Source organism: Python bivittatus, unplaced genomic scaffold (genome assembly GCF_059951505.1).
Source record: "Python bivittatus isolate LINGU-HERP-01145 unplaced genomic scaffold, Pbiv_v1 ctg000020_np1212, whole genome shotgun sequence".
Classification (NCBI taxonomy): domain Eukaryota; kingdom Metazoa; phylum Chordata; class Lepidosauria; order Squamata; family Pythonidae; genus Python; species Python bivittatus.
The window spans coordinates 117,020,133-117,043,252 of NW_028277030.1; positions in this window are offsets into that span (position 1 = coordinate 117,020,133).

Sequence of the window (23,120 nt, forward strand, 5' to 3'; positions counted from 1 at the left end):
GATCATGTGCTCCTCCTTGAGTTGTAAAACTGGTGGACTTTGAGGTGGGTGTGAGAAGTCTTTTTTTCCTTCTCTCTCCCTGAAGGGAAATGGTATGTTAACACTATGGCTTCTGGAGTGGTGTTACAAACTGAGAGGAAAGAATCAAGGGAGTTGGGTGGCTAATACATTTAAATAAATCATCATCATCATCTAAAACCTCCCTGGCAGGTTCACCCAAGGGTGTCCTAGTAACAGATTACTGTAATAAGCTGCCACCAGTCAGAATGAACCCCCTGACACCCCTCACTCTGTCCAGCTGGGGAGTTTTTTCTTTTCTACTAAGAACCTTTCATTTCAACCCAGTTCTAGGGAAAATAGGAAGGCCCTTTGGGGGGGATCTTCTTGCCCCCAGAAGTTATTGGGAAGACTGACTATTGCTTTGCCCAATGAAAGAAATTATTCGTTCTCTGAAATCCTGAAACCTGGATTCAGTCCTGTGAGAACTGACTTAATTTCACATGAATGTGCACAACATGTTTGGTTGCTCACTTTTTTTTTTTCATGTTACCAACATTAATTACATGGGTTCCTGGTTTCCATATCAAATGTTGTAGCAGAGAAGACCAGGTCTCTCTTCTCAGTCATAATGTAGTAGTAAAAGTAATAGTAGTAGTTTTCCCAATAACCAAATTAGAGTGATAGTGTATTGATATTGTGTTGTATTGATCTACCTGGATCTAGTCCTCTAACTGGACATGAAACTTATGTTTTAAAGTTTTAATTTTCATGTGTTCTACTTTTGTTTGTCTGCTGTAACCAGTAGTTTGCTTTTGAAACACAACAGTGTTGTGATAAGAATTCTTGGCTTTCTTGAACCTCAACATTGCCTTGGACATAGTTTCAACGAGCAGTGAATGCAAGCTAGTGAAAGGCCACCAGATTTTGGGTGCACAGTTTACCTGAGCCAACACATTCTGTCCCTGGCAAGGTTCTTTTGAAATGATTGTCCAACAACACTAATAGAAATATACAAATAGTTCTTCAGTCACATCTTTCAGTCTCTTTATTTGGGGTCTAGGGGTAAAACATGACTCATTAAACTAAACTTCTGTCCTAGAGCTGTAAATATTATTAGCTGCAATGTTTCTCCCCGTTCAAAGGGAATGACTTCATACCTGGGGAAATAGTGAAATGTTCCTAATTGGCATACTTGTGTAAGATGCCTCTGTAAATATCACTGCCAGCAGTCAAATGGACAGAAAGACCTACCTGCTCTTTTTATAGATAAGCATCTTCTAGAGAATGAAGTCATTCCTTGTTGGCAAACGCTTCCTATTATACATGACAAATAGCTTATTCCCATTGTACATTTTGTGTTCAAAACAATCCATTCTGCATTGTTTTAGTAATTTCATTACGCTAAACTAATTAACAAAGGGAAAATGTAAACATATAAAAGTTTTAATGAAATAATTTATCTTCAAAATTAATTATAATAATTTTAACAGAGGAAAAAAGGGGAAGAAGAGAAAGGCTCTGGAAAATTATACTATAAACAAACAAAAAACTCTCCAAAAACATTGATCATATTGGGCAAAATACTTCTTCTTTTTAACCAGTAATCCATTGCTGCAAATTAGGTGTCCATTTCTCACTCTAGTATGATATAATTCTTTTAATCAAACCCCATGCCCCTGATATCTTGCTAGATGCCAAATACCACAGATATAATCTAGAAGAACATAGACATTTAACACACAGTGATTGATTCAGAGTTATATAACAATCCTGTCAATGTCAACCCAAAAGGTGACAATAATAGAAAAAGATCAGATCATACGAATCAATGTTTCAGCTCTTGAGTTGCATCTTTAACAGAAAGGTGATTGTAACCAACTTTAAGCATTCTCTGAAACATCCAATTAACCCATGTAACCCAGATTAAGGTCTTTTTTATGGTTTGGCAGTAACACTGGCACTGGAATCAACTTGCTTCAGAAATATTTTCATGTGGTAACAAGGAGTCAGTGAGGCTATTTGCATGTGATATTTTCTTGTTATGAAGAGCTACATTTCCCCAACCATGCTTACACTTAGAAAAACATTCTGAAATAATAATACCAAAGTTAGCCACTTCCAATTCATTTATTTATACAGAAAATAGAATTCTGAGGAATACACAGACTAACTTCCTTTCCTATGGATGCTCAGTTCACTCCATGGAAAGGGGGAGGGGATGGTCACTGCATGTGGAAGCAGAGGGAGTATGGTGGTATCATCAAATGTCACAGAATCATTAGTTGACAAGTTAGACTGTTTGAGTTGGTTCAGATATGCTAAGCCATTATTTTATTAACTATTGTTTTGTCCACTAAGGAAAATGTTCCATCTCCGATGACATGGGTTTTGTCTAGTCAGTAAATCAGAAAATTACCTGGCAAATGGACCCACCTTCTTGACTAACCTGTGGTTGAACGATAGAATTCATTTATTATTTTCCTCCCTCCCTGCAAAAGCACCCCTCTTCCATATAATTCTTTTTATACAAAGATATAACAAATGAAAACAATCTTTTCTGGCTTATTTAGACCATATCTATTCATGAGGTCAGTTTGCTGTACCAAAAAATAATGGTTTGTTACTCTAACTAGATATGCTTTCGCCTACAGTAGTGTGTTATGTAAATTCAGCCTTTGAATTAAGATGAAAAGTTGTAAATTTTATGCTGAGTTTTCATCACTCTGGGAACTCCTGGTTGCTCTTAGGAAATACTAACAAGGTTTTTATTATGTCCATATTAACTACATCATACGTTTTTGTCAGGTTTGTGGAATCTGTTCTGTTTTTTTTACTAAAACACTCAAAGCTACCAATTCAAACTCAGAAATAAAACCAGGGCTCGCATAGACAACTAAAAAACATGGGCTTCTAGGCTGACATTAAGCTCAGAAATATTTGGTCAATAACAGGAAGTAAATTCACAAGTCCTTTCAAAGAAAACTTCACTCTTAATTTTCCTCCAAACACTTTTTTTTTTTTCCAGCAACCTAGTTTGGGATTGGGGAGAGAGTGATTTAAGTTGTTGCTATTAAGGTTTAAAACTCTATGTAAATTACATAAAGATCTAAATTCTGCCAACCCCAGCACACAGTCCACATAGAAGAGAACAGACTTCTCCAATCTGGGCATCGCCAGTGTGTGAAATTCAGTTCCTCAAATTGTCCAGCCAGCACTACTATTGCTGAGAATTGTAGGATTGAAGGCCACCCATCTGGAGGATAGACTCAGGTAAAGGAAGGCTGTAATAAAAGATTGAAATCCAGTCAAGCTTATGTTATAATAATATATAATGGTCTTTAGGGACCACAAGATTCCTCATTGAATTTCCCGAAACAAATAGAGCTCCTTCCTTTGGAAATGTTTTCATTCTAACTCTGCATTTTGAACTTCTTTTAGGCTATCATCAAACAGAACACAGTTCACTCCATATTGTGAAAATACTGGGAGGAGTCAAGCATTCCATAACATTGTTTGACTTACAGATTTATTGCATTCGTTTTCATGGGCTGCAGTCCACTTCATCGGATGCCTGAAGTGTGTAATGTCACCCTGTTTATGTTAAGACTGCTTACAGGAGAAAACCCATAATCTCACTGTGTGATGTACAGTTCCTTTAAGAAACTTTAGTTGTTTTTACAAAAGGCATTTCTATATATTAACCACCTATTATAATTGTTTCCTATTGGTACTTAAGCCTATTGACAAAAGAAGTATTTAGGTGTCTGGCCAGAGTTGTTTAAACCTGTTGTTCTTCTCCTCTCTTCCATTCCATAATAATTCCTCAACTAAAAAGAGAGCTCTGTGCTTTGGTGGGTATGTTCAAGCTACAAGGAATACCACCTGGGTCAAAATGACTGAAAGCTCTTGAGGAACCCTACATCACACAGCGTGTATAAATAATCCCATGGCATAGAGAAACTATCTGTCTGTATTTTTAAATTAATTTTTTCAATTAACTCTTTTTTTTCCTTCCTAGCATTTTCCCACAGGTGCAGGGTCCGCTTTTTCACATCAACTGAACGTTGATCTGTTGGTTGCAACAGGAATTGACTGATCGGCTTGTTGCCTGAGCCTGACATTGGGGGCTGAGAGAGAGTGGCTGGCCCAAAGTCACCCAGCTGGCTTTCATGCCTAAGGCGGGACTAGAGCTCACAGTCTTCTGGTTTCTATCCTGGTGCCTTAACCACTGGCTCTCCAACATAGTTAACTCTTATAATAGCAATTAAAGAACATGATAGTCTTGACAGTTCTTAGTTAAGGTTAGGAGATTTTGGAGGAATTACATAACAGTTGTACTGTCCCTCTCACTGTGCTCATTAGGCAAATAGAGAAATCTTTTCTGTTCAAGTACAATTTAAAAGGCAAACCACCTTCAGTGTAGATTAAAGTTTTTAACACTTTGTATTAAGTCGTGAATTGACTAACAAAAAGGCCATCTGAATGAAGATGCTTTCCAACTCTGCCTTATGCTCTCATGTCATGATTCTCCTTACATAATATTCCAGTGATATTTCTAAATCAGTCTTCAGCAAAGAAGCACAAGAAGATTTGTCGCTAAGACTTCTGACAGGACAAGACTGTGTTGAGTTGAAGTTTTTCTCTCCCTCTGTGAATTGCTGAAAACAATGTGATTATGAAAGCAACTGGGAAGCAGAAATGCTAACTGAATTAGTCTCCATTGCTTTTGGAAGTTGTGGGAAATAAGTGTTTCATAAGCAAAAGAAACAACCATTCCTTCCCCCCCAAAATGTGTAGACCAGTGTTTCTCAGCCTTGGTAACTTTAAGCTGTGTGGACTTCAACTCCCAGAATTTCTCAGCCACGGGAGTTGAACTCTCTGAAACTCTGGTAAGACTGAGTGCAAATGGAAGCTTTTATAGAAAATGAACTACAATCCAGTATTATCAAAAATTACATTTTTATAAACTAAATTTGGATAATACACAAGACTTGTGGAATAGAGAATTGGACCATCCTATATTACAAAACTAATGATTTCAGGTTTTAAGGAATGCCAAATCTGTTTCTTATTACACCAGGTTAATCCAACAAAACAAATCTTTTTTTCACATTTATTGGACTGCTCAATGGATGTTCATTAAAATTTGGTTATCATCCTTCTTTGTGATGGAGATGAAATAAATAGGAGTACTATATACATTAATTCATATGTTTGTGCTCATTAATAGTTCCTTTTTAGATGTTATTAGTGCAGTAAACTAATGGAGGAAGTTAATGTTCATGTGTTATTAAATTATATCCCCAAAATCTGGAACTTTATAAAGAGCATTTTATATATCAAGCTTGGACTATTGTCGAAAAGATGAGTATGCAGTCCTGGAAATATGTGTGCTCACCAGACTCTAAAGATTGGTTTAATGAAATTTGTTAACTCTCCGTTTTTGAACTAGCTCATTATCAGTGGAAAGGAAATATCAGACATTTGGTCAAGGTTCAATTTATTCTCTAAAAAATGAGATTTAATAATTTGCATAAAGATATAAGTGCTATTCTTGTATTGTACCCAATATTTTATGTTTTCCTTTTTCTCTTTTTATTTCATTCTTTTTATATATTTTAATTGCAAGTTTGTATTATCTAGTTTTTTAGATACCACCTTGTTTCAGTGTTTGAATTGTATTCAGAAAGTTTATTTTTTATTTTTTAATTCTCATTTGTATCTTTTAAGAAAATTAAGATCTTTTAAAAACACAAACAATATTTATAACTGTTTTATTTAGCTGTATGAGAGTTCTCTGAGAGCCTTTCCCTTTTGTGTCTAACATTGGCATAAACATGGCCTGGCAAACTGGCAATATCTTTTTTGTGCTATGGTTTTGCCTTCATCTCAACCCCTATGAATGAGAGAGACTATATCAGAGTTAGTAGTGTTTTCCCCTTATTCTCACCCCATCAGTAGCCTCAAGATAGATAGATTAGATTAGATTAGATTAGATTAGATTAGATTAGATTAGATTAGATTAGATTAGATTAGATTAGATTTTATCATCCATTGCCTTAGAGGAAAGTCAGGTTACTATATGACTTGAAACAGAGGCAATAGAGGTTATGAATCAGCAAGAACTATTTTCATGCCAGTATATTCTTCTGTTGACTTAAAGATCAATGAAGAGTATTCCAACCCAACAATGAAGAAAGGATCTTCAGTAAAACTGAAGACAGGGGGCTGCCAAACTCAAAAAAAGCTATTACTTGAGCTATTTATGAGTTCTAAATTAACATCAATGCTAAGCCATAGGAGTCCTCAAGGATGGGATGGAGGGGCAAATGATATCGCATATCTCAGGATGCTATTGCACAAATGCTCCAAAGTATGTAATTTTTATCAGTTGCGTGATGCATGTGACATCATTGTGGCTTATTCTGGACACCTATGCTTTATTTAACCATGTACTTATTAAATATAGCACAATTGGCTGGATTGGTTCAATAACTAGGCGATGCCTCAGAGTAACTTTCTAGCCAAAGCAATCATGTGGATACAAATTACAAAATGTATTTAGTGCAATGAGAATAAAATATCTTCAGGTGAATTTAGGGCTACTTATCCTGTACTGTAGGATAATAAGTGTTGGAATAAATAAATGAATGCATTTTAGCATAATCTTTATCCATCTTACTCCTCCATTTCTGTCTCCTGCTCCTTTGCAGCAGTTCTGAACAGCAAACATACAGGTATGTTGTATCTAAAATCTTTCTAACATATGTAGTATGGGAAGGGATAGAAGCAAGTTCATGAATGTGCAACCTGTGGACCCAGGACCATATGCAGTTTCCCATAATTGTGTAGAGGGATGATAACCTGGTCTATGAAGTGGCCTTGGAGGTAGCCTTCAGCATCCCTCTAAAAGTTGCTGCTGAATAGTAAATTTCAATATGACGAATGGGGAAAATCATTAAATAAACTTGAAGCATCATATTAGTATATTTTTCTTGAAGTCACCTTCAGATCGCTTCTTTGGCATGGCTGCACTCTCTTTTTAGAACACTGAATCAAAGATTAAGTTTGGCCCTTGGGCTGAAAGATGTTGTGCAGTCCTGATAGTTCAACACAGTTTTAAAACTCAATCATTTAGAGGGGAAGATAGAAAGATTTTTTTACGAGGATAGATCAAAAGAATGCCTAAGATATAAAGAAGAGATACATTTGCTACTGCTTCATCTTTTTTTTTTTTAACTATCTTCTGCATTTAATATCCACTTAAAGATGATGCTGTATTTGCATTGGTCTCAACAAGATATTCTGATAAATAGAATAGTAAGAAAAGATATGATAGGAGAGATATGGATATACATAACCTCTTGTTTAGCCCTTCCTAATTACCAGAAATTCTGGGAGTTGAAGTCCAAAATTAGGTTGGGGAACACTGTTATACATCATAATTTTCTTGTGTCTTCACAACAACTATGAGAGATAGACTGGGAATTGACGTCAAAAGTGAGAATAAATGTAATGATTCTGGATTTTTGTGTCCAAAATTTGTATTTAAGGTCATTTATATATTATATTTTCCCCATCTACTCTAAACATTAGATGCATCAAATAAATATTTGCAGTAGGAAAAATAATTATCTCATACTTCATATAAACTATATTATACATGCATTTCCCTCCATGGAAGTAGAAAACAAATTGTTGCTTATGAAGACAACTTTTGTCTCCGTGGTAAATGGGCACGTAAATGATAATATAAAAGGCAATTTTGACTTTCAGTAGACAGCTATGTGCATTTTAATAATTTCTGTAACAATTAAGGAGGAAGAGGATGAAAACGACAGAAATGCTGCAGTGCATTCTCTTGGCGGTGCTTTGCTTTCCATCTTTCTAATGGTCTCCCTAACAATAGAAAGCAGGAAGGCTGTTGTTCAACCTTGTTCCTGTTTAGAAATGGGAGCAGCGATTTCCCACAGCCAATTTTTTTTTTTTTTTGGCTGAAGAGTTCCAGCCAGCTTTAATAGTAGATAAAACAATGAAGGCGTTCTTTGGGCACTGGAACATTCTATAAGGACCGCAGTGTCGTAGGAGAAGAGGCCCCCCAAAAGAGCATAAAGTTATGGAAATCCAAAGGAGCGCCATCTCACAGATGATACAGCACCAAACCAATGTTTCCAGTGAACATAAACCTGAAAAGAACTACACTTTAGTATGTCCTGATCAAGGGTGTCCATAGGGTATGGTGAAAAGAGGTCACCATATTTAAACTTATCTGTGAGCAAGTTTCATCAGACTCAGTGGGGCTGTCTTCTCAGTAAATATACCTAAGAATGCCCTGTGCAGCTTTCCTTTTACTTCTGAAAGCCCATTTTTAAAACAGTAAGCAACAAATAAGGAGATATGTAAAGGCACATATGTGGTGTAGCATTAAGAATGCTGAACTAGGATTGGGAAGAGTAAGAACATTTCCCTATCAGACCATTTTGACTATTCAGTTCCTAAAAAGCAACTTGAAACTGAGCAGTGATGATTTTCATTTCTGCTATTGAAATGCTGAGGATATGCAGGGAACACCATAAGTATGTCATCCAGTCATCCATGTCATCCTTCCCCTGAGCTGCATTAGATCCTGGAGAAACAATACCAACAAAAACTCAACTCCACTCCATATAAAAAGACATAAATTGCAAGTGTTCCTATTCACATTTTCAATGCACTCTGAATTCATTTATCCGATGGTTTGCAGGGAAAACAAATCTGAGCAGTTGCTATAAGGCGATGCTTCTTGGCCATGAAGATGCCATTCCTCTATTTAAATTGAAATATTATTGCAAACTCTGCTAATGAAATGACAGCACACTCTATGGCAATGTTTCTCAACTTGGCTGCTTCAAGATGTCTGGACTTCAATTCCCAGAATTCCCCAGTCCACACATTTATGGTGTCAGGAATGAGAGAGAGAGGCATTGTTTAGGATACCTACAGACAGGCTGCAGGAACAAGATGGTAAAGATGGAGGGAGGGGTAATAATTTTGAGAGTCCAGGAAGCAGGTTAAAGCAACAGTTCCCACTAATGGGGAAATGACCCACCCCCAAGCTATGTAGTACTTCAGGATTGCCTTTCCTGCAGTTCTGAACCACAAACAAATTGGCTTAGCTGTTAAACAGACAGTAGTGAAAGATCATGTAAGTGCAGACCATTTCTTGAGCAATCCAAAGATGCCTTATCAACATTCCCTAAGATTCAATTCCCTACTTGATCATGAAGCTTTGGGTTGATTTGGGGCCAGTCATCTTTTTATAGAAAATTCAGGAAAAAATATTTTATCAAAAATTCTTCCATAAATTATCCATGACACATTTGCACATGGGAATAAAAATGTATAGGATGAAAGGATATTGATGATCAAAGCTGAGTGTCTAACCTGTCCTGCCATGCTTCTTGTCCCTCCTGATTTTCTTTGATTTTTTTTTTAAATAGAACTCTAGCATGCTTCAAAGTAAAGCATCATCTTCAGGTATAGTTTCCAAAGATATTTCTAGACGGAAGAGGCATTCTCAGAAAATGAAAATGGTGGTGGCTGCAAGTCTGTGGTTGTTTTGTAAGAGTGCCCTCCTGCTCAGAAAAAGAGGGGGGAAAGCTAAAGTAGAAGTGAGTGTTAGAGAGGTTTGTGAAAGGCAACCTCTCCAGTTTGCCATCTGCTGACAGTTATGTCCATGATGGCCTCTATTGTGTGAGAGTGCCCCCAGCATGCTTTCAAAATTCAAAATGTGCCCACCAAACCCCAAACAGTTGTGTTTGCTATTCCCAACATGGGAGAGACCACATACTCCCCTCTTGAAGTGACTGCCGCTCTGCTGAAGGCCAGAAGTGCTATCAGCAGTTCCGTGTTTATCAAACAGCATGCTGAGTGAACATCCGTCTAAGCAGTAAAATAACCCACTTAATACTGAGGGATTTATAAGCTGATTAATGGTGAATGGCCAATTCAGCGATAACACAGTCCAGACTCTCTGGCCCCTTTGATGTTGATACCTTGAGAACCAGGGCATCTATTTGTATTTTTAAAATTGCAATAAAAGCTCTGATTTAAAGTCACTCTTTTCAACACTTTTAAGAGTGGGAGCCTGAAAGTTTCAAAAGTAGCCAACTGCTTTTCCAGAGCATTAAGGTTAAACAAATAAGATTCTTTGGGACATCACCAAAGCATTATCAGCAGTAAAAACTCTGAATCGTGATAAATATGGTAGCACCAAAGCCCAGGAGGGGATCTGGAAGCGCTTATCATATACAAGGGCTGGGGAGGGCAGTGGAAGCCCTGGACCTGGCCAGTGTCAACTCTGGGTTGATGACAGAAATCTTTAACATTGAGTTTTCTTTCACTGTCCTTTTCACCTCATTAAAGCACTAATGTTTGGGATATTACAACAAGCCAAAAAAGATGTGGAGCAAGCAATAGTATTGTGGGCCATTAAGGGGGAAAAAAATCAACCCTAGAAATGGCCAGTTTTAAATGTGGATGCCAGAACCCTGAAAAAAATGTGTTTTCAGCATAAGATACTTCCGATACCATTTGGAGGTTTTTTTCTTTTCTCTCCTTCTGTTCCAATTAAAATTACAAATAAACTTCACTTTACACTAGAAAAAGTTTCAGCTTTTCAATCAGTTCTGAGAATGTAGATATTCTCCTTGCAAATAATGAATTAACATTAAGTATGGCTAATACCTATTCAGGGAATACAGAGATAGCACCCACTGGTGGCCCTGGACCCACTGACTGTCACTATTCATACGTTTAGCATTAGAGTAACTGGTTCCTGATATGTAGTCATCAGTGGTGACATGGCCAATAGGAATGGAGATACTGTGAGCACAGCAATATCAGTCTGCTGGACAGCAAGCATGATCCCACTCTCGTTGCACGAATAAGATTAGTGAGAGCATCACTGATGTGTCATGGCCTCCTATTTACCTCTTTGATTACCCCATTAGAACTCAGGGATGGGATAGAGCTTTCTAAATATTCCTCCTGACAAACAGAGAGATGCTGTTGTTTCTATCAGCTATAGTGTAAAATGACATCAGGAAACCATAATGTGTCTGTCTTTCCTTCCTTCCTGCTTGGTGGTGAGATCACTGCTCTTGTATTGGCACAGGGGAAGAATGTTTTCTATTTGCACATTACATTCAAGAGCATTTTGGCTTTCCCCAACAATTAAAATTGTAAGTGTAGCTTACAATACATAATAGAGGTTGTACCCCACTGTCATCATTAATATGAAGGGAATAGGACACTCCTGGGAATGAAATACCTCCCTTCATGATTTCAAGGCCTCACTCTTGCAATAAATGTGTGAATAACAGAAATCCATACCTGACTTCATTTGTCAGTCTTAAGAAGATAGAATTGCAGTACAGAGAATGAAGAACATTCTCTGATTCAAGTCCTAATGAATGTATTACAACTACTTCCCTAAGAGGTCACATTTGCCGTTTTGCCCCAAAAAGCATCTGAGAAACTTCTTTCCTTCTGGCTCTCAATTGCACATGCATAATAAGGTCTCCCAACAATCATTTGCAAAAATGCAATTATACACCTTCCACACATTTCTTATCCAGACATCCCTTCCTTCCCTAGGCACCTGGCTTTCAGATTATTTCTCTTTAGGTTATGGGTCAGGGTTTTAGAGAGGCGAGCACTTTCTCCAACTTAGGCACCCTCCAGATATGAAGATGTCAACTCTCAGAGCTCTACACAGCAGCCATTTTCGAAGTGTGCACATCTTGGTTGGAGAAGATGGGAGGAAAAGGAAAGCTGGGTGTACACTGTAAATGGCAAAATACTTGTGGAAATGAGCAACTAAGGGCCAGTCAAGGATAGGGAGAGAGGGATAGCAACTTCACCCCTGGTGCCAGTCCTCTCCAGTGGACACAACTGCAGTGAGGAAATAAAAATGGATTATGTCCTAAACATGTAGCATTCCCCCTAAGCAGAAGAACTTAGTTTCCTCAGAAATAATTGGTATAGTCATTGCAAAAAGACCTTCCAGTTCAGCAAATTTGCCAGAAAACAAGAAACAGGAAAACAGGACTGCTTATAAAGCAAAGATGTGCCTTATAGCAAATATTAACATACCCACCCCTATGTACACATACACAAGGTGAAAGAAGAATGGGTCTAAAATTAATGCCTCTGTCAACAGAGCTGTTCCAATATTGTTCGCTGTCTCTTGCAAAGAATGTGAGGAAGTGTTGGTCTGCTTGCCTATGATTTGAAAATTGTCTTCCTAGGGCTGTAACTCCCCTGGTTTCTGACATAAAGGGAACTCAGAGAGGAAGAAGCTGTTTGCCTGTCAGGTTTAGAATTTGTGGAACGCTGCCTAACACAATAAAAGAGAGCATTGTTTCAAAGAACACATAGTCCAACCAACCATTTCCCTTTGTGCATACTCCTCCTGCTTGGGCCTTTGATCACTGCCAGCTCTCCAGCTATCATCCTTAAAACAAACAGGGTGCCTCAACCACTCCCTGCCTTAGATCAAGGCAGAGGCAGCCAATAGCTGGTATTCTTCTCCATATTACTATCCTTCACCTTGTCCCCCCTACCCACTACCTACCTTTGGAAAAGGCATGGCGGGGGGGTCTTTTCTAAAATCATCACCCATTTTTTAAAAACATGTAGTAACCAACTGATTACATTTCCATACATTTACATATGAGAAAAAGATTATCATTCAAAAGAAAAAAAGGAAACATGTCTGTAAAAGAGGCAAGCCTCTACCATAGCATGCATCAGTTAAAAGAAACATTCCAAGTTGGGCCTCACAAAGAACAGAATGTGTTTTTGGAAACGGTCACTGCCACGTGTGGTTTCTATGCATATTAAAATTGCAATCATTTTTAGCAGCCAGTAAATTAATCAGGCCATCTTTTTAGTTGCTTCAGTTAATCAAATCAATTAATTGATTGATTCAATATTTTGGAGGCTATGTGGCACCAGTGGTTGGTGATGAAGATAGTAGTGGGCAAAACCAGCTCCCTTTTGTGCTATTTCTGCATAGTGGATGGGATGCACAACAAAAGGGAAGTTGAGGTCAAAGAAATATGGGGAATATGGGCATAGCATATTATAACATTGTTGACTTGTCACTGAATTCATTCAAAGGGTAGAACTATAACTTGGAAACAGGGATCTCCAGCCCCACATTTACTCTGTTTCAGTAATAGGTGGGACAGAGAAACCACACTTCCCAGGGTTCTTTGTGAGATGCCTCAGTAGATTTATATGGCATAAGCCCTCTATAGATTTGTGTTGAGAAAACCCCGGATGAGTAATCTATTGGAGCAAAACCATGCAAAATTTTAGAGATCAATACATATGTTGAGGGATAACCTTTTGCAGACCAGATCATTCTTTATCAAATTTGTAATATATTGAGGCAAGGATTTTCAGTAGGGTTTTCAATAGGGTTTTATACTTATTAAGATAGTATCATAATAAATTATATTGATTTTTCTGGTTTATGTTCTAATTAATTTAATACTTTGTCACTCAGAAGATGGCAAATTATAGAAGAAATACCTGATTAAAATTACCTAACTTTCAGTTATATTGGTTAGTATTGCATCAGCTGAAATAACCTTAGCTCAGTGGTAGAGGGCAGAAGGCCCGGGTTCAGGCACAGATGGAAAACTGCTTAAAAACCTGGAGAGTTGCTACCAGTCAGTGCTGACATCACTGGGCTAGATAGAGTAATGGTGCAACTCAGTCCAAGGCACCTTCTTCTCAGCAGCTTATGCTTAATATTTATGCTTCATGAGGAAAGAGAATCTGTAATTAGGAGCAGTGGGACTTACAGTCCAATGTATCAGGGTGGGGAACACTAATTAAAACTTTGTGAATCAGTAAGGGTTGGAAGCAAAGCAAAGCAAAGCAAAGTGATGTGTTGTATTAAGGGAAGTTGTTTATTCACATTTGTGCTTAAGTTTAACATAGAGAAGATTACTTCATCATTTAACTGCTGTCATACAGTAGTTCAAACAGTTAGCTGATCCTAGTTTACAAGTATTTCACACCAAATAAAACCTTTTTACATTGCCAGTTCACTAATTTGCATATAAAACAGTAGGACTGTTTAGTATCTAAAGAAAGGAAATGTTTTCACTCTAAGATTCTTTTAAAGACAAAGAAGTTAAAGGATGCTCCAAGAAATGGGCCATTCTTGGGATCAGGGAGAGCAAGGGATCTCTGTGCATTGGCTGTTAAATACTGAAGCTATGGTCCTTGACTATTTAACATCTGAATTTCCTTTTAATTATACTTTTGCTGTTTCATAAGACCGTCAGGGGGTACCTAGAAATCAAAAGCATCTCCAAGAACAGAATAAGAGTCATATTATTATTATTATTATTACTATTATTATCATCATCATCATCATCAACAACAACAACAACAACACTATTACTGTAACCATTACTATGTTTATATTCTACTTTTCCTCTGGAAACTCAAAGCAGTATATATAGGAAGCCTCCTCTTATTCACAACAGATCTGTAAGGTGGTGGGATTGTGACTGATCTAAAATTACCTGGTGACCACCGGATCCCTCTTCAAGCTTTACCACTACACTGGTCAGAAGAGATATGATCTAGCACATTAGTTGGTTAGTATAATACCTGCAAGAAAAGTATTGGGGTCAAAAAAGAACTACTATGATCTTACCATTCTATGATCCCACATGTCCCCACAAAGGATATATGGGAATGCTAGAATTATTTTCAGGAAGAACCCCAGTTGTTATTGATGCTGCAAGTACTCTTAAGATGGATGATTAGGATTTGAGGATTTAGGCCTCCACTGTTTTTTATATCAAACTAACCAACTGGTATTTTTGGTGAAAGTTATAATATTTGCTTATTACATCAATAGTAATGACTGTCCAACTAGATGAGCAACTTTTTAAATGGTAGTTTCTTTGTTTTTTGGGAGGGGGGGGGTTGAATGTTTGATTCATTCCAATTGTTTACATTTGGTTTCAATTTTTTGTCTGTTATGTTTTAACCTAAATTAGGGATTTGGGGAGTTGTATACTTCTCAGAGGCAATAGATTGGAGTGGCTTATAAGCCCTGCAGAGTAACAAGGAAACAAGCAAAGACATTCAAGGCAATATACAAGAACCTGAAAAAGGCCTTGCTAGACCCGGATAAAGATCTATATAGTTCATCATTCTGTTACAAGAGTGGCCTAGAGGCTGCCTTGGGGAAAGCACCAACACAGGAGATTAGTATCCTCCCACTGCTGCTTCTTATAAACCAGCATTGAGAAGCAATCCCAGATGGTGCACATAGTGACCATGGCTTTGGTTAGACTCATACCATGTTAATTTGCTTAAGCTCTCTGTCTGTTTTATCTTTACAACAATAATATGAAGTAGGTTAAACTGAAATACAATAATAGCTCATCCAAGAGCTTCCAAGTTGTTCAGGGATTTATAATTTCCAGTATGTTTTTTTTAAGTAGAAATAAGCACAAGGATCCCTAATTCTGGAACTAGAAAGGGCATTCCCACACCCTTTTCCTAATACAATTCCCCCTTCAAACACTGTTAATTGTTTTGCAGGGAAGGAAGTCTCTTCTGTGAAAGAGATAACAGGCAGAGGAATTGCTAAAGCGGAATGGAGAATGTGGAAATGGAAAGAGGCCCCCCTCCAACCTGGAACCTAATGCTCTCCTCTGAAGTTGATCACTAGGAATTTGAGGGCAGACCAAATGAAGGAGGTCTTCACCTAACACATACTTAACCACAAGTGTGATTGGTTTTAAGGGGAAATTAGACAAATCCAAGGAGGATAAAGCTATAAACAGTTATTGCCATGTTGGCTGTAAAAGCCGTCAGGATCAGGCTGAATACTATTAAGTGATCGGCCTGAAAGACCCAAATTGAAATCCTGACACAACTGTGAAGCTCACTGGGTAATTCCAGACCAGGATAAAGTGTGCAGGGTCTTCAGCTCACAAAGGAAAGATGGAATATGCATATAATGATAAATTAAAATATCTGCTTGTGAACTTTCCCTGGAATCTGGTTGGGCTACTGTGATAAGTACCATGCCAAGCTAGATGGATCTCTGGTTCAGTCCAACAAAGCTCCTTCTTCTGTTTTTATGACACCTTTCAGCAAGCTAACAGTTGGTGTAAAAACTTTGATGTTAGTCTTATACAGGAGTCTTAAATTGTCTTTGTTTTAGATTGGCTAGAATAGAAGTTAGATTTATCTTCCAAAATTTTAGTAACATTGCCAGAAAAGAGCAGTAGAAGCTCTCAGATGCACTTCTTAGCTTCGTACATGAGAATGCCATCACATTTCAACCGTTCTGTGGTTTTCTCAGCCACCCAGCTACAGCTATATCACACACACTAAAAAAATCCTCAACAAGCAGTTTAACATGCAATATGTGTGTGGCACATCTGTCTTGTTCTACAGTTATTGTAACCAAGAACAACCGTATAATAAATGCCAAGCACTTCCCATCAAGCTACTAAGTTCACATTACTACTCTTCTAGGAAACCTACTAATTAAACTGCTCCAAGAAGTTTAATATACAGTCTGGGGGAGGGGGGGGGGTTGTAAGAACATCAGTGTTTTTCTCTTTGCACAAACATCAGCCTTTTGCCAGGGAAATAAAATCAAGATGACACATGGCAGAGAACAAGCCTGGCTTTGTGAGCAGACTTTGGCGTGGAAACCTATGAAACCAGCTGATCTCAATTATTACACAAATGCATGTGTTGATTTATTTCAAATGAGCAGGATGAGGAAGAGAAAGCAAGGAGGGCTATATTTGTCTTCTCTTCCCATCACCCTCTAACAAAGGTATTGGACTTTCTGAATACTGCAATTCCTGATGGTCCACTCCCCCAACCTTCACAAGAATATTTAAAGGGGGTAGAAAAGAAATAGGTCCCATATGCACTGCTGCCAGAGGAAAAGATGGGACCCCACCTAGTTCCACATATAAAAACAAATTCAACTAGAGAAATTCAACCTTGGTGATGGGATAGCATCCTCCACTGCTCCAAAGAAGCAAAAGCTTGTTTAGGGAGTGCTGGGCAGATTGTGTGTGACATCCAGTTCTTTACTCCAGTGAAAGAAGACAATTGAAGACTATGAAAAGGAGACACAGGAGGCAGCTACTGTTATTGCCACTCCCAAATATCTGCCACTTCAGTTGGTTGCCTCACTTGGCCTAATGATATGGTAAACCTGCTATTCATCCACACTATCAGAAATTCTGCCTATTCAGAATTCTCTGTTGTGTGCAATGCCTGCTCATGAATACAGCTGTGTGTGTGCAGTTTCTCCTTGTGAGACCTGGCTAAAAGTGGTTGTGTGGCTTGGACTAACATATCTGGGTAGCAAAATCCAGTACAACCACTGGATGGCAGCAAAGAAATATAGAAAATCGTAACTCTCTGCTACCATCTAGTGGATACTCATATTTTGCAGTTCAGATAAGGCAACCCTGTGTGACATAAATGCCACCAATAGAAGAGAATACATGTAGCTCAGGGTTGAACTGTGGAGTCCTTGGTGCTCTCTGAGCTTTCATTACCCACTAGGTAACATCATCAGTATTGTTGTCAGCAGTGATGATGTTACCTAGTTGGGTCATGAAATGTCTACAAGCAAACAATCAAGCTCAGAGAACACCAAGAACTCCACATTGATGCCACCATCCTTTTCAACACTCTTCCATGTATTCATGCTAGGAAAGAACTTGAGAAATGTATAGCTTTTTTCATTAATCCAAAGAACATAGTATGGGCCTTTCCCCATTGCTGAGTTGAAGTACTGTCCTCCCTTCCTTGAGTAAGCTGAAAACAATACCAGCTTGGCCCAGAGCCAATCCCTATCCTGTCTCTTTTTCCTGGTTTCTCGTCTCTTGGTTTCTCTCCAAGGTAATGGGGTGACAAAGCCTAACAGATTCTATGCATCTTGAGGCTATATTTGGAAAGGAGAAAACTACTTTAACATTGAAACAGCTAAGGACAACTTAAGTCTGTCTCATATGTGAGCTGGGAACAAGACAAAGGCAACACAGGGACACAGCAGAAAAATATATTATCAGGGTATGTATCAGGGTCGGGAAAAGCCCAATGTTTCTGTGCAACTCCATAAAAATCAGGCATTTTTGTACTGAAAAGATGAGCCATAGTACAATGACTGACAAAAATCTGAAACTCCATAAAACTGAAAAAAGAACATTGTAAAAAAGGGAAAAAGTACAAAGATTATTTTATATACTACAGCTATTGCTACTGGAGGAACACAATGGCTATTGTCAAAACTATTTTATTGGGAATGATACAAATGCTTATAAAATCCATCCTTCCTTCCTTCCTTCCTTCCTTCCTTCCTTCCTTCCTTCCTTCCTTCCTTCCTTCCTTCCTTCCTTCCTTCCTTCCATCATCATCATCATCATCATCATCATCATCATCATCATCATCATCATCTACTCCTTTTTTTGGATTGGCAGTCAAGGAAGCTTGATAAAGTTGCTATAGACTGCTACAAAGATACAAAGAGACCATATCTGAAATAAAGGTTCCTTCTTTGGTGTTCTTTCTAATGTTAGAGGCATGGTATTTTAATTTGTACCACTGTATTAAGCTGTTATAGTTTTAATTTGGTCATGGTTTTTCCCATGAACAATAATACAGATGAAGAGTCTCATGACACCTGAAAGTCAAACTATTTTATGATGGCATAAACATTTGTAGACTCATCCATGAAAGCTCATAACAGATACATGTATGTTTTAGGTCCCACAAGACTACTCTTTTCCCACAATAGACCAGCTTGGCTGCCCTTATAGAAACAAACTGTAAATGAAGATTGGAAAGTATTTTAGATACATCTCTGAATCAAATAATGTTCACAGTTTCTTTGTCTCAATGGCTTGGGCATTAAAAAGAAAATGCACCCAGGTGTGACACTGAAGATTCTTCTTAAAAGTGCATCCTTTTTTTTCTTTTACTTCAGTTTTAATGAGTTATTACATTCATTTCATTGATGAGTCAATACATATTAACTGCCTGAGCTGCTCAGGCTATTTGGCCTCTTCCCAGCCACAATGGGAAAGCATTCTTCCTCTCCTTCTTGCTTACACTTGAAAAGCCTCTTGATGCATAATGGGGGCATTTTTGAAGTCCATTCACCCAGCGATTGACAGAACTGATGGAGGAGACAGTTGACTGCTTTGCATGACAAGGGGATTTCAGAGATGATTGCTTGGATAAAGCATTAGACATCATCATGCAGTTTGCTGACTTCCCCTGAAGGAAGAAAAAAACCTTTCCTTAATCTGCACAACAACTGCTTTTCATAATCTTCCTTCTTAGCTAGTGGCCTCCTTGATGCAATTTCTAAAAAAAGGAGAAAAAAATCCTTAGGTGCATTTTTTTAATCTCAGTCCCTGGTAAATCACAGTGCAATCCTATACATGTCTACACAGGAGCAAACCCCATTGAATTCAGAGGGATTAAGCAGCTCTCTGCTGGATCAGACCAAAGGCCTATCTAATCCAGCATCTGTCCAACCTGATGCTTTTTGAAAGCAGCAAATAGGACCTGACTGCAACAGGATCATCAAGCCTACATCTTAGTCCCAGGGAAATATGGACAGACCCTTCCCTAACTGAATGGCCTCTAAAAATAACTAGACCTTTGTTTTTCAAATGTTTTGCAATTTCAGATAACTAAATGAACAGTGGGAAAATGTGTGAACCACCCAGGTAACCAAGCCCCTTTTTCTTTAAGAACATACTTTTCAGCAAATAAAATAATGATTGTAGTTGCATTTGTGTATATATTCCCATTCTCCCCATTTTTAAAGGCTAGATCAAACTAAATTTTGTAGCAAATTTAAACAAGGAATCCAGAATTAAGTATTTATTCAGCATGTGAATTCCTCCTATCCTAATAACAGCTCTTAGCCCAAACTTGCTGGTTAAAGTGTTCTTCAGAAGGAAACTCTGAATTCTACGGAGCTAGGGATAAGTGGTTCTCCATGCCAACCATCTCCCATTCATTGTCATTTTCCCCATTTATGCTCTTTTGGGGTTGCTTGTGTGAAGTCAGAGTTTCACTTAGCACATGAACTCACAGCCAGTGACTACACCTAAGGCTCATTCCACTATTACCGATTTCCTGAATTTTAGTACTTACCTTGCTGCCTGTATCATCATGTGCATTCTTCAGTAAACCAGTTTTCAGCCACTCATCCATTTGTACAAAAATTGAGGTGATTGGTGGTGAACATAGGAAGTGGGAGTTGAGGTGGTGAGTGAGTTCTGGTCTAATCAGCCGACTGGCAGAGAACACAAGCAATCACAGCCTCAGACTGCGTCTCTCACATGCTTTGCCTGCAAAGAATTAATGGTACAGCTGGCAAAAGAGCCTGTCTGAAAACCTGGCAAGCCACAGTCAACAGTAGTGGTCTCGGAAAAAGGCAGCTTCCTATGATCCCACTGAAAAGCATTAAGACCAAAGTCTTTAATTTAAAAAGAAACCTCTGCCACCTTTTCATTCTGGGTTCCATGGTTGTTTTATGTGCTGTGCCAGGGAAAAGTCCCAGCTGGAACCCTATTCTAAAATCATAAAAAAAGGCTAGACCAGCTTTTGTTATTCCAGCTTTCCCAATCTCGTGCTCTCCAGATATATTGGAATTCAACTCCCTTAATTCCCATGCTGGTTGGGAATTATGAGGGGGATAGTCCAACCTGATTGGAAGGCCCCAGAGTAAGGAACTCTGTGCTGGGCCTTGGGGTTACACTTTCCTTCTAATAACAGTTTCCGTAGCTTTTTATATTCTCTCTACTTTATCTTCTCTTCCTCCCTCTGCCCCAGTTCTGTGGAAAAACAGCTGTGAAAATAAAATGCCAACAGAGCTCATCTTTTATCTTGCTTGTCACTGGATTCAGTGAATCTGCAAGGACAGAGAAAGCACTTGTTTTGAGCCTTCATCTTGCTTCATTTAGGAGGCTAAAGAAGCATCACCATCTGACCCGAGGGGGTCAAAGGTGACTCCCCCAAGGGGAGTCAGGGAGGTTGTTCAGTCTATTCATGGCTTAAATCCTGATGATGGCTCTCTGCAAAAGATTCCTTTATTCTAGTGGCTTTAAAAAAATAACAGAGTTAACAAGCCTAGTAAGAAATCCATGACTCAGGCAAATCCTTAAGGATCAAGTGGGGAGGGAAGAGGGATGGGTTAGTGCTTGTTAATCCACAAACCTAAAAATACTCTCTGCCAAATCTTTTTAATACACTTAAAAAAATATTCAGTGCAGCTTGTTAGTAACAATTACAGAAGAAAATGTTGGGAGAGGATTTGATGCTTTCTTAACTAAGATTCCGCCTGCCCCCCAAGGAAACACAAACAAGAAAGACCATTAAGATAATGGCACAATCCTGTCAACACAATTTCTTTTGCACATCAAAAGGTGCATCATTAAGAAAAGAAAAAAGAATAGAAATGAGAAGGGGCATGTAAATGCCTGGGGATATACAACTGGCTCTGTTCAGGTGTTACACCAAACTAGTGACTTGCAACAGTGAGTTCTTCATGATGCTCAAATGCACAAATGGTGTTTCTGTTCAGGCTTTTTTTAGATATCTCAGATATTGAGACATCCTCTGATGATAAGATGGGGGGAAAATGGGAAATATCAGTAAAATAGAGGATGTTACAGTTACCTCTTCAGAGGCAAAAAATATTAGTGGGAGGGTGAGGAAATCAGGGGCAGGAATGCTTCTTGAAAAAATTTTGAAAGTTCATTGTCCATACTGGCTGAAGCTGAGGGAAACTGTCATTTAAGGCATCAGTAACACACTCATTTGGGAAAGGCTACAAGATGAAGAACAACAACATCAAGATTTCCAGGAAAATGGGTCCTTGGTTACACTACCTCTTGGTGTTGTCTTCTAAGGTGTTGTCACAAGCAGGAGTCTTCCAGAATTGGGGAAAATGGAGCAATTTACAATAGCTTCCAGGGACATAAGATGGGTAGAAAGAACATAAATCATGATTTATGTTTAGAACTGTCAGTTTTCTAAGCAGTGGTTAACATAAAGTTTAGTTTAATACCATATCAATTGAGCAGCACAGGAAAATAAACAGTAATATAAGTCTTCCTCACTTAGTAACTACAACTCCCAGAATTACAGAAGTATATTTTGTTGAAGTCTTATTGTGACCAATCAAATTTGCTGTTGTTAAGACCCTAGATATTTCTTTTGTAAGATATGGCTCTGAATTATCCCTAAATCCAACACAGCAGCATTTTTCAGACCATCCTTCCCACAGAAATATTCCACAATGTCTTTACTAAGCAGACAACGATGAGCTCATGCCTACATGTGTACAGTGTACAACCCCATGTTCTATGGTTTGTTGTCTGTAATGTGCCAAAAATGGAAGCCGCAGTGTGTACCAATGCTGGGAGCCCACAGTCATGGCTGTGAGATTCCATAAACATGGAGACGAGGCTTTAGTGAGGAATGAGGGGAAGAAAAGATGCTGTTTGTGCAATGTGGCATATCAGTGCACAATCCAGGCAAAGTTAAGTGCTGAGCCATTGAATTTTATTTCTGAATGATGTAAAGGGGTCTTAATTGGGCTCCTGTTCTGACCTTTATGCAAAATTAGCTGCTAGAAAAGAACATATGCATCCAGAAAAGTTTCTCTGAATGCAGCTTTGCATAAAAATCTTGCAAAAAGTCCCTCCAAAGAAAATATCTGCTTAGCATGTTTTGCTAGATCTTGCTCATGCACACTGAGAAAAAAATTACAATTTTCACATTGTATGTGGCCTGCATACAATGTAGACTTTGATCTTACAATGATGCTAACACTGGAATCCATTTTGTGAATGATTTGTTGTGAGGAATCTTCTCCAAAATTATTTGCCATTCTTTAAATTCTTACTTTTCTACTGTCCACCTTATATAAATTGTAGGAAACCTCTATTTGTCTCTTTTTCTAACCAAACAGTTGCTTTTAAATGATAGGCGCACTTCTATAATTCTCAAGTCACCCAGACTGCAGTAGCAACTCCAAA